The following is a 12,379-nucleotide window of genomic DNA, read 5'->3' as shown; positions in this document are numbered from 1 at the left end:
CATATTGGATGAAACTGCAACCTATCACTTAACTCAGGTTACAAGATTACCATATACAAACCCGATATTCTGGTCCAGGACAGGTTCGAGGTGTCAAATATATCAGATTGGATGAAACTGCAACCTATCACTTAACTCAGGTTGCAAGATTACCATATACAGACCTGATGTTCTGGTCCGGGCTAGGTTCGAGGTGTCAAATGTATCAGATTGGATTAAACTATAACCTATCACTTAACTCAGGTTGCAAGATTACCATATACATATCCGATGTCCTGGTCCGGGCCAGGTTCGAGGTGTTAACAAACTGCAACCTATCATTTAACTCATGTTGCAAGATTACCATATACAGACCCGATGTTCTGGTCTGGTCCGGTCCAGGTTCGTGGTGTCAAATATATCAGATAAGATGAATCTGCAACCTATCAGTGAACTCAGGTCGCAAGATTACCATATACAGACCCGATGTTCTGTTCTGGTCCAGGTTCGAGGTGTCAAATATATATCAGATTGGATGAAACTGCAACCTATCACTTAACTCAGGTTGCAAGATTACCATATACAAACCAGATGTTATCGTCTGGACAAGTTTCGAGGTGTCACATATATCAGATTAGATGGAACTGCAACCTATCACTTAACTGAGGTTGCAATATTACCATATACAGAACCGATGTTCTGGTCTGGGCCAGGTTCGAGGTGTCAAATATATCAAATTGGATGAAACTGCAACCTATCACTGAACTCAGGTTACAATATTACCATATGCAGACCCGATGCTCTGGTTCGGGCCAGGTGCGAGGTGTCAAATATATATCAAATTGGATGAAACTGCAACCTATCACTTAACTCATGTTGCAAGATTACCATATACAAACCGGATGTTCTGGTCTTGTCCGGTCCAGGTTCGTGGTGTCAAATATATAAGATAGGATGAATCTGCAACCTATCACTGAACTCAGGTCGCAAGATTACCATATACAGACCCGATGTTCTGGTCCGGGCCAGGTTCGAGGTGTCAAATATATCATATTGGATGAAACTGCAACCTATCACTTAACTCAGGTTGCAAGATTACCATATACAGAACCGATGTTCTCGTCCGGACGAGTTTCGAGGTGTCACATATATCAGATTGGATGAAACTGCAACCTATCACTTAACTCAGGTTTCAAGATTACCATATACAGACCCGATTTTCTTATCAGGGCGAGGTTCGAGGTGTCAAATATATCAAACTGGATGAAACTGCAACCTATAACTTAACTCATGTTGCAAGATTACCATATACAAAGCTGATGTTCTGGTCCGGGCCAGGTTTGAGGTGTCAAATATATCAGATTAGATGAACTGCAACCTATCACTTAACTCATGTTGCAAGATTACCATATACAGACCCGATGTTCTGGTCCGGTCCAGGTTCGACGTGTCAAATATATTAGATTGGATGAAACTGCAACCTATCACTGAAATCAGGTTTCAAGATTACCATATACATACCCGATGTTCTGGTCCGTGCGAGGTTCGAGGTGTCAAATATATCAGATTGGATGAAACTGCAACCTATCACTGAACTCAGGTTGCAAGATTACCATACACATACCCGATGTTCTGGTCCGGGGAAGGTTCGAGGTGTCAAATATATCAGATTGGATGAAACTGCAAATATCACTGAACTCAGGTTGCAAGATTACCATATACAAACCCGATATTCTTGTCCGAGCGAGGTTCGAGGTATCACATATATCAGATTAGATGAAACTGCAACCTATCACTGAACTCAGGTTGCCAGATTACCATATACATACCCGATGTTCTGGTCTGGGCCAAGTTCGAGGTGTCAAATATATCAGATTGGATGAAACTACAACCTATCATTGAATTCAGGTTGCAAGATTACCATATACAGACCTGATGTTCTCGTATGGGCGAGGTTCGAGGTGTCAAATATATCAGATTGGATGAAACTGCAACCTATCACTAAACTCAGATTACAAGATTACCATATACAAACCCGATGTTCTCATCAGGGAGAGAATCGAGGTGTCAAATATATCAGATTGGATGAAACTGCAACCTATCACTTAACTCAGGTTGCAAGATTACCATATACCGGACCCGATGTTCTCGTCCGGGCCAGGTTCGAGGTGTTAAATATATCAGATTGGATGAAACTGCAACCTATCACTTAACTCAGATTGCAAGATTACCATATACTGACTCGATGTTCTCGTCTGGTCCAGGTTCGAGGTGTCAAATATATTAGATTGGATGAAACTGCAACCTATCACTTAAATCAGGTTGCAAGATTACCATATACTAGACCCGATGTCCTCGTCCGGGCCAGGGTCGAGGTGTCAAATATATCAGATTGGATGAAACTGCAACCTATCGTTAAACTCAGGTTTCAAGATTATTAAATACAAACCCTATGTTCTCGTCTGGGTGAGGTTCGAGATGTCAAATATATCAGATTAGATAAAACTGTAACCTATCATTTAACTCAGGTTGCAATATTGCCATATACTAGACCCGATGTTCTTGTCCGGGCCAGGTTCGAGGTGTCAAATATATTAGATCGGATGAAACTGCAACCTATCACTGAATTCATGTTGCAAGATGACCATATACATACCCGATGTTCTGGTCCGGGCGAGATTCGAGGTTTCAAATATATCAGATTGGATGAAATTGCAACCTATCGTTATATTCAGGTTGCAAGATTACCATATACAGACCCAATGTTCTCGTCCAGGCGAAGTTCGAGGTATCACATATATCAGATTGGATGAAACTGCAATCCATCACTTAACTCAGGTTGCAATATTACCATATACTAGACCCGATGTTATGGTCCGGGCCAGGTTCGAGGTGTCAAATATATCAGATTGGATGAAACTGCAACCTATCACTTAACTCAGGTTGCAAGATTACCATATACAGACCCGATGTTCTCGTCCGGACTAGTTTCGAGGTGTCACATATATCAGACTGGATGAAACTGCAACCTATCACTTAACTCAGTTTTCAAGATTACCATATACAGACCCGATGTTCTTGTCAGGGCGAGGTTCGAGGTGTCAAATATATCAAATTGGATGAAACTGCAACCTATAACTTAACTCATGTTGCAAGATTATCATATACAAAGCTGATGTTCTGGTCCGGGCCAGGTTTGAGGTGTCAAATATATCAGATTGGATGAACTGCAACCTATCACTTAACTCATGTTGCAAGATTACCATATACAGACCTGATGTTCTGGTCCGGTCCAGATTCGAGGTGTCAAATATATTAGATTGGATGAAACTGCAACCTATCACTGAACTCAGGTTGCAAGATTACCATACACATACCCGATGTTCTGGTCCGGGCCAAGTTCGAGGTGTCAAATATATCAGATTGGATGAAATTGCAACCTATTGTTATATTCAGGTTACAAGATTACCATATACAGACCCAATGTTCTCGTCCAGGCGAAGTTCGAGGTGTCACATATATCAGATTGGATGAAACTGCAATCCATCACTTAACTCAGCTTGCAATATTACCATATACTAGACCCGATGTTATGGTCCGGGCCAGGTTCGAGGTGTCAAATATATCAGATTGGATGAAACTGCAACCTATCACTTAACTCAGGTTGCAAGATTACCATATACAGACCTGATGTTCTGGTCCGGTCCAGATTCGAGGTGTCAAATATATTAGATTGGATGAAACTGCAACCTATCACTGAACTCAGGTTGCAAGATTACCATATACAGACCCGATGTTCTGGTCCGGGCCAAGTTCGAGGTGTCAAATATATCAGATTGGATGAAATTGCAACCTATCGTTATATTCAGGTTGCAAGATTACCATATACAGACCCAATGTTCTCGTCCAGGCGAAGTTCGAGGTGTCACATATATCAGATTGGATGAAACTGCAATCCATCACTTAACTCAGGTTGCAATATTACCATATACTAGACCCGATGTTATGGTCCGGGCCAGGTTCGAGGTGTCAAATATATCAGATTGGATGAAACTGCAACCTATCACTTAACTCTGGTTGCAAGATTACCATATACAGACCCGATGTTCTCGTCCGGACTAGTTTCGAGGTGTCACATATATCAGATTGGATGAAACTGCAACCTATCACTTAACTCAGGTTTCAAGATTACCATATACAGACCCGATGTTCTTGTCAGGGCGAGGTTCGAGGTGTCAAATATATCAAATTGGATGAAACTGCAACCTATAACTTAACTCATGTTGCAAGATTATCATATACAAAGATGATGTTCTGGTCCGGGCCAGGTTTGAGGTGTCAAATATATCAGATTGGATGAACTGGAACCTATCACTTAACTCATGTTGCAAGATTACCATATACAAACCTGATGTTCTGGTCCGGTCCAGATTCGAGGTGTCAAATATATTAGATTGGATGAAACTGCAACCTATCACTGAACTCAGGTTGCAAGATTACCATACACATACCCGATGTTCTGGTCCGGGCGAGGTTCGAGGTGTCAAATATATCAGATTGGATGAAACTGCAACCTATCACTGAACTCAGGTTGCAAGATTACCATACACATACCCGATGTTTTGGTCCGGGCAAGGTTCGAGGTGTCAAATATATCAGATTGGATGAAACTGCAAATATCACTGAACTCAGGTTGCAAAATTACCATATACAAACCCGATGTTCTCGTCCGAGCGAGGTTCGTGGTGTCACATATATCAGATTAGATGAAACTGCAACCTATCACTGAACTCAGGTTGCAAGATTACCATATACATACCCGATGTTCTGGTCTGGGCCAAGTTCGAGGTGTCAAATATATCAGATTGGATGAAACTACAACCTATCATTGAACTCAGGTTGCAAGATTACCATATACAGACCTGATGTTCTCGTATGGGAGAGGTTCAAGGTGTCAAATATATCAGATTGGATGAAACTGCAACCTATCAATAAACTCAGATTACAATATTACCATATACAAACCCGATGTTCTCATCAGAGCGAGGATCGAGGTGTCAAATATATCAGATTGGATGAAACTGCAACCTATCACTTAACTCAGGTTACAAGATTACCATATACCGGACCCGATGTTCTCGTCCGGGCCAGGTTCGAGGTGTTAAATATATCAGATTGGATGAAACTGCAGCCTATCACTTAACTCAGATTGCAAGATTACCATATACTGACTCGATGTTCTCGTCCGGTCCAGGTTCGAGGTGTCAAATATATTAGGTTGGATGAAACTGCAACCTATAACTTAAATCAGGTTGCAAGATTACCATATACTAGACCCGATGTCCTCGTCCGGGCCAGGGTCGAGGTGTCAAATATATCAGATTGGATGAAACTGCAACCTATCGTTAAACTCAGGTTGCAAGATTATTAAATACAGACTCTATGTTCTCGTCTGGGTGAGGTTCGAGATGCCAAATATATACCAGATTAGATTAAACTCCAACCTATCACTTAACTCAGGTTGCAAGATTGCCATATATTAGACCCGATGTTCTTGTCCGGGCCAGGTTGGAGGTGTCAAATATATTAGATCGGATGAAACTGCAATCTATCACTGAATTCATGTTGCAAGATGACCATATACATACCCGATGTTCTGGTCCGGGCGAGATTCGAGGTTTCAAATATATCAGATTGGATGAAACTGCAACCTATCAGTGAACTCAGGTTGCAAGATTACCATATACAGACCCGATGTTCTGGTCCGGGCCAAGTTCGAGGTGTCAAATATATCAGATTTGATGAATTTGCAACCTATCGTTAAATTCAGGTTGCAAGATTACCATATACAAACCCGATGTTCTCGTCCAGGCGAAGTTCGAGATGTCAAATATATCAGATTGGATGAAACTGCAATCCATCACTTAACTCAGGTTGCAATATTACCATATACTAGACCCGATGTTCTCGTCCGGGCCAGGATTGAGGTGTCAAATATATCATATTGGATGAAACTGCAACCTATCACTGAATCAGGTTGCAAGATTACCATATACAAACCCAATGTTCTCGTCCGGGCGAGGTTCGAGGTGTCAAATATATAAGATTGGATAAAACTGCAACCTATCACCTAACTCAGGTTGCAAGATTACCATATACTAAAATGAATGTTCTCGTCCGTCCCATGTTCGATGTGTCAAATATATCAGATTGGATGAAGCTGCAACCTATCTCTTAACTCAGGTTGCAAGATTACCATATACAGACTCGATGTTTTCGTCCGGGCCAGGTTCGAATTGTCAAATATATGAGATTGGATGAAACTTCAACCTATCACTTAAATCAGGTTGTAAGATTACCATATACTAGACCCGATGTTCTCGTCCGGGCCAGGTTCGAGGTGTCAAATATATCAGATTGGATGAAACTGCAACCTATCACTTAACTCATGTTGCAAGATAATCATATACAAACTCGATGTTCTCGTCCGGGCCAGGTTCGAGGTGCCAAATATATCAGATTGGATGAAACTGCAACCTATCACGTAACTCACGTTGCAAGATTACCATATACAGACACGATGTTCCCGTCCTGGCGAGTTTCGAAGTATGAAATATATCAGATTGGATGAAATTGTAACCTATCACTGAACTCAAGTTGCAAGATTACCATATACAGACCCGATGTTCTGGTCCGGGCCAGGTTCGAGGTGTCAAATATATCAGATTGGATGAAACTGCAACCTATCACTTAACTCATGTTGCAAGATTACCAAATACAGACCCGATGTTCTGGTCCGGTTCAGCTTCGAGGTGTCAAATATATATCTGATTGGATGAAATTGCAACCTATCACTTAACTCAGCTTGCAAATTACCATATACAGACCCAATGTTCTGGTCCGGGGCAGGTTTTAGGTATCAAATATATCAGATTGTATGAAACTGCAACCTATAACTTAACTCAGGTTGCAAGATATTACCATATACAGCCTCGATGTTCTGGTCCGGTCCAGGTTCGAGGTGTCAAATATATCAGATTGGATGAAACTGCAACCTATCACTTAACTCAGGTTGCAAGATTACCATATACAGACCCGATGTTCTCGTCCGGACTAGTTTCGAGGTGTCACATATATCAGATTGGATGAAACTGCAACCTATCACTTAACTCAGGTTTCAAGATTACCATATACAGACCCGATGTTCTTGTCAGGGCGAGGTTCGAGGTGTCAAATATATCAAATTGGATGAAACTGCAACCTATAACTTAACTCATGTTGCAAGAATTATCATATACAAAGTTGATGTTCTGGTCCGGGCCAGGTTTGAGGTGTCAAATATATCAGTTTGGATGAACTGCAACCTATCACTTAACTCATGTTGCAAGATTACCATATACAGACCTGATGTTCTGGTCCGGTCCAGATTCGAGGTGTCAAATATATTAGATTGGATGAAACTGCAACCTATCACTGAACTCAGGTTGCAAGATTACCATACACATACCCGATGTTCTGGTCCGGGCGAGGTTCGAGGTGTCAAATATATCAGATTGGATGAAACTGTAACCTATCACTGAACTCAGGTTGCAAGATTACCATACACATACCCGATATTTTGGTCCGGGCAAGGTTCGAGGTGTCAAATATATCAGATTGGATGAAACTGCAAATATCACTGAACTCAGGTTGCAAAATTACCATATACAAACCCGATGTTCTCGTCCGAGCGAGGTTCGTGGTGTCACATATATCAGATTAGATGAAACTGCAACCTATCACTGAACTCAGGTTGCAAGATTACCATATACATACCCGATGTTCTGGTCTGGGCCAAGTTCGAGGTGTCAAATATATCAGATTGGATGAAACTACAACCTATCATTGAACTCAGGTTGCAAGATTACCATATACACACCTGATGTTCTCGTATGGGCGAGGTTCAAGGTGTCAAATATATCAGATTGGATGAAACTGCAACCTATCAATCAACTCAGATTACAAGATTACCATATACAAACCCGATGTTCTCATCAGAGCGAGGATCGAGGTGTCAAATATATCAGATTGGATGAAACTGCAACCTATCACTTAACTCAGGTTACAAGATTACCATATACCGGACCCGATGTTCTCGTCCGGGCCAGGTTCGAGGTGTTAAATATATCAGATTGGATGAAACTGCAGCCTATCACTTAACTCAGATTGCAAGATTACCATATACTAAACTCGATGTTCTCGTCCGTCCCATGTTCGATGTGTCAAATATATCAGATTGGATGAAGCTGCAACCTATCTCTTAACTCAGGTTGCAAGATTACCATATACAGACTCGATGTTTTCGTCCGGGCCAGGTTCGAATTGTCAAATATATGAGATTGGATGAAACTTCAACCTATCACTTAAATCAGGTTGTAAGATTACCATATACTAGACCCGATGTTCTCGTCCGGGCCAGGTTCGAGGTGTCAAATATATTAGATTGGATGAAACTGCAACCTATCACTTAACTCATGTTGCAAGATAATCATATACAAACTCGATGTTCTCGTCCGGGCCAGGTTCGAGGTGCCAAATATATCAGATTGGATGAAACTGCAACCTATCACGTAACTCACGTTGCAAGATTAACATATACAGACACGATGTTCCCGTCCTGGCGAGTTTCGAAGTATGAAATATATCAGATTGGATGAAATTGTAACCTATCACTGAACTCAAGTTGCAAGATTACCATATACAGACCCGATGTTCTGGTCCGGGCCAGGTTCGAGGTGTCAAATATATCAGATTGGATGAAACTGCAACCTATCACTTAACTCATGTTGCAAGATTACCAAATACAAACCCGATGTTCTGGTCCGGTTCAGGTTCGAGGTGCAAATATATATCTGATTGGATGAAATTGCAACCTATCACTTAACTCAGCTTGCAAATTACCATATACAGACCCAATGTTCTGGTCCGGGGCAGGTTTTAGGTATCAAATATATCAGATTGTATGAAACTGCAACCTATAACTTAACTCAGGTTGCAAGATATTACCATATACAGCCTCGATGTTCTGGTCCGGTCCAGGTTCGAGGTGTCAAATATATCAGATTGGATGAAACTGCAACCTATCACTTAACTCAGGTTGCAAGATTACCATATACAGACCCGATGTTCTCGTCCGGACTAGTTTCGAGGTGTCACATATATCAGATTGGATGAAACTGCAACCTATCACTTAACTCAGGTTTCAAGATTACCATATACAGACCCGATGTTCTTGTCAGGGCGAGGTTCGAGGTGTCAAATATATCAAATTGGATGAAACTGCAACCTATAACTTAACTCATGTTGCAAGAATTATCATATACAAAGCTGATGTTCTGGTCCGGGCCAGGTTTGAGGTGTCAAATATATCAGATTGGATGAACTGCAACCTATCACTTAACTCATGTTGCAAGATTACCATATACAGACCTGATGTTCTGGTCCGGTCCAGATTCGAGGTGTCAAATATATTAGATTGGATGAAACTGCAACCTATCACTGAACTCAGGTTGCAAGATTACCATACACATACCCGATGTTCTGGTCCGGGCGAGGTTCGAGGTGTCAAATATATCAGATTGGATGAAACTGCAACCTATCACTGAACTCAGGTTGCAAGATTACCATACACATACCCGATGTTTTGGTCCGGGCAAGGTTCGAGGTGTCAAATATATCAGATTGGATGAAACTGCAAATATCACTGAACTCAGGTTGCAAAATTACCATATAAAAACCCGATGTTCTCGTCCGAGCGAGGTTCGTGGTGTCACATATATCAGATTAGATGAAACTGCAACCTATCACTGAACTCAGGTTGCAAGATTACCATATACATACCCGATGTTCTGGTCTGGGCCAAGTTCGAGGTGTCAAATATATCAGATTGGATGAAACTACAACCTATCATTGAACTCAGGTTGCAAGATTACCATATACAGACCTGATGTTCTCGTATGGGCGAGGTTCAAGGTGTCAAATATATCAGATTGGATGAAACTGCAACCTATCAATAAACTCATATTACAAGATTACCATATACAAACCCGATGTTCTCATCAGAGCGAGGATCGAGGTGTCAAATATATCAGATTAGATGAAACTGCAACCTATCACTTAACTCAGGTTACAAGATTACCATATACCGGACCCGATGTTCTCGTCCGGGCCAGGTTCGAGGTGTTAAATATATCAGATTGGATGAAACTGCAGCCTATCACTTAACTCAGATTGCAAGATTACCATATACTAAACTCGATGTTCTCGTCCGTCCCATGTTCGATGTGTCAAATATATCAGATTGGATGAAGCTGCAACCTATCTCTTAACTCAGGTTGCAAGATTACCATATACAGACTCGATGTTTTCGTCCGGGCCAGGTTCGAATTGTCAAATATATGAGATTGGATGAAACTTCAACCTATCACTTAAATCAGGTTGTAAGATTACCATATACTAGACCCGATGTTCTCGTCCGGGCCAGGTTCGAGGTGTCAAATATATTAGATTGGATGAAACTGCAACCTATCACTTAACTCATGTTGCAAGATAATCATATACAAACTCGATGTTCTCGTCCGGGCCAGGTTCGAGGTGCCAAATATATCAGATTGGATGAAACTGCAACCTATCACGTAACTCACGTTGCAAGATTAACATATACAGACACGATGTTCCCGTCCTGGCGAGTTTCGAAGTATGAAATATATCAGATTGGATGAAATTGTAACCTATCACTGAACTCAAGTTGCAAGATTACCATATACAGACCCGATGTTCTGGTCCGGGCCAGGTTCGAGGTGTCAAATATATCAGATTGGATGAAACTGCAACCTATCACTTAACTCATGTTGCAAGATTACCAAATACAAACCCGATGTTCTGGTCCGGTTCAGGTTCGAGGTGTCAAATATATATCTGATTGGATGAAATTGCAACCTATCACTTAACTCAGCTTGCAAATTACCATATACAGACCCAATGTTCTGGTCCGGGGCAGGTTTTAGGTATCAAATATATCAGATTGTATGAAACTGCAACCTATAACTTAACTCAGGTTGCAAGATATTACCATATACAGCCTCGATGTTCTGGTCCGGTCCAGGTTCGAGGTGTCAAATATATCAGATTGGATGAAACTGCAACCTATCACTTAACTCAGGTTGCAAGATTACCATATACAGACCCGATGTTCTCGTCCGGACTAGTTTCGAGGTGTCACATATATCAGATTGGATGAAACTGCAACCTATCACTTAACTCAGGTTTCAAGATTACCATATACAGACCCGATGTTCTTGTCAGGGCGAGGTTCGAGGTGTCAAATATATCAAATTGGATGAAACTGCAACCTATAACTTAACTCATGTTGCAAGAATTATCATATACAAAGCTGATGTTCTGGTCCGGGCCAGGTTTGAGGTGTCAAATATATCAGATTGGATGAACTGCAACCTATCACTTAACTCATGTTGCAAGATTACCATATACAGACCTGATGTTCTGGTCCGGTCCAGATTCGAGGTGTCAAATATATTAGATTGGATGAAACTGCAACCTATCACTGAACTCAGGTTGCAAGATTACCATACACATACCCGATGTTCTGGTCCGGGCGAGGTTCAAGGTGTCAAATATATCAGATTGGATGAAACTGCAACCTATCACTGAACTCAGGTTGCAAGATTACCATACACATACCCGATGTTTTGGTCCGGGCAAGGTTCGAGGTGTCAAATATATCATATTGGATGAAACTGCAAATATCACTGAACTCTGGTTGCAAAATTACCATATACAAACCCGATGTTCTCGTCCGAGCGAGGTTCGTGGTGTCACATATATCAGATTAGATGAAACTGCAACCTATCACTGAACTCAGGTTGCAAGATTACCATATACATACCCGATGTACCATATACAAACCCGATGTTCTCGCAGGCGAAGTTCGAGGGTCAAATATATCAGATTGGATGAAACTGCAATCCATCACTTAACTCAGGTTGCAATATTACCATATACTAGACCCGATGTTCTCGTCCGGGCCAGGATTGAGGTGTCAAATTATCATATTGGATGAAACTGCAACCTATCACTTAATCAGGTTGCAAGATTACCATATACAAACCCAATGTTCTCGTCCGGGCGAGGTTCGAGGTGTCAAATATATAAGATTGGATAAAACTGCAACCTATCACCTAACTCAGGTTGCAAGATACCATATACAGACCTGATGTTCTGGTCCGGGCTAGGTTCGAGGTGTCAAATGTATCAGATTGGATTAAACTATAACCTATCACTTAACTCAGGTTGCAAGATTACCATATACATATCCGATGTCCTGGTCCGGGCCAGGTTCGAG

This window comes from Papaver somniferum, chromosome 6, assembly GCF_003573695.1.
Source record: "Papaver somniferum cultivar HN1 chromosome 6, ASM357369v1, whole genome shotgun sequence".
NCBI classification, from domain to species: domain Eukaryota; kingdom Viridiplantae; phylum Streptophyta; class Magnoliopsida; order Ranunculales; family Papaveraceae; genus Papaver; species Papaver somniferum.
This window is presented reverse-complemented; position numbering follows the sequence as displayed.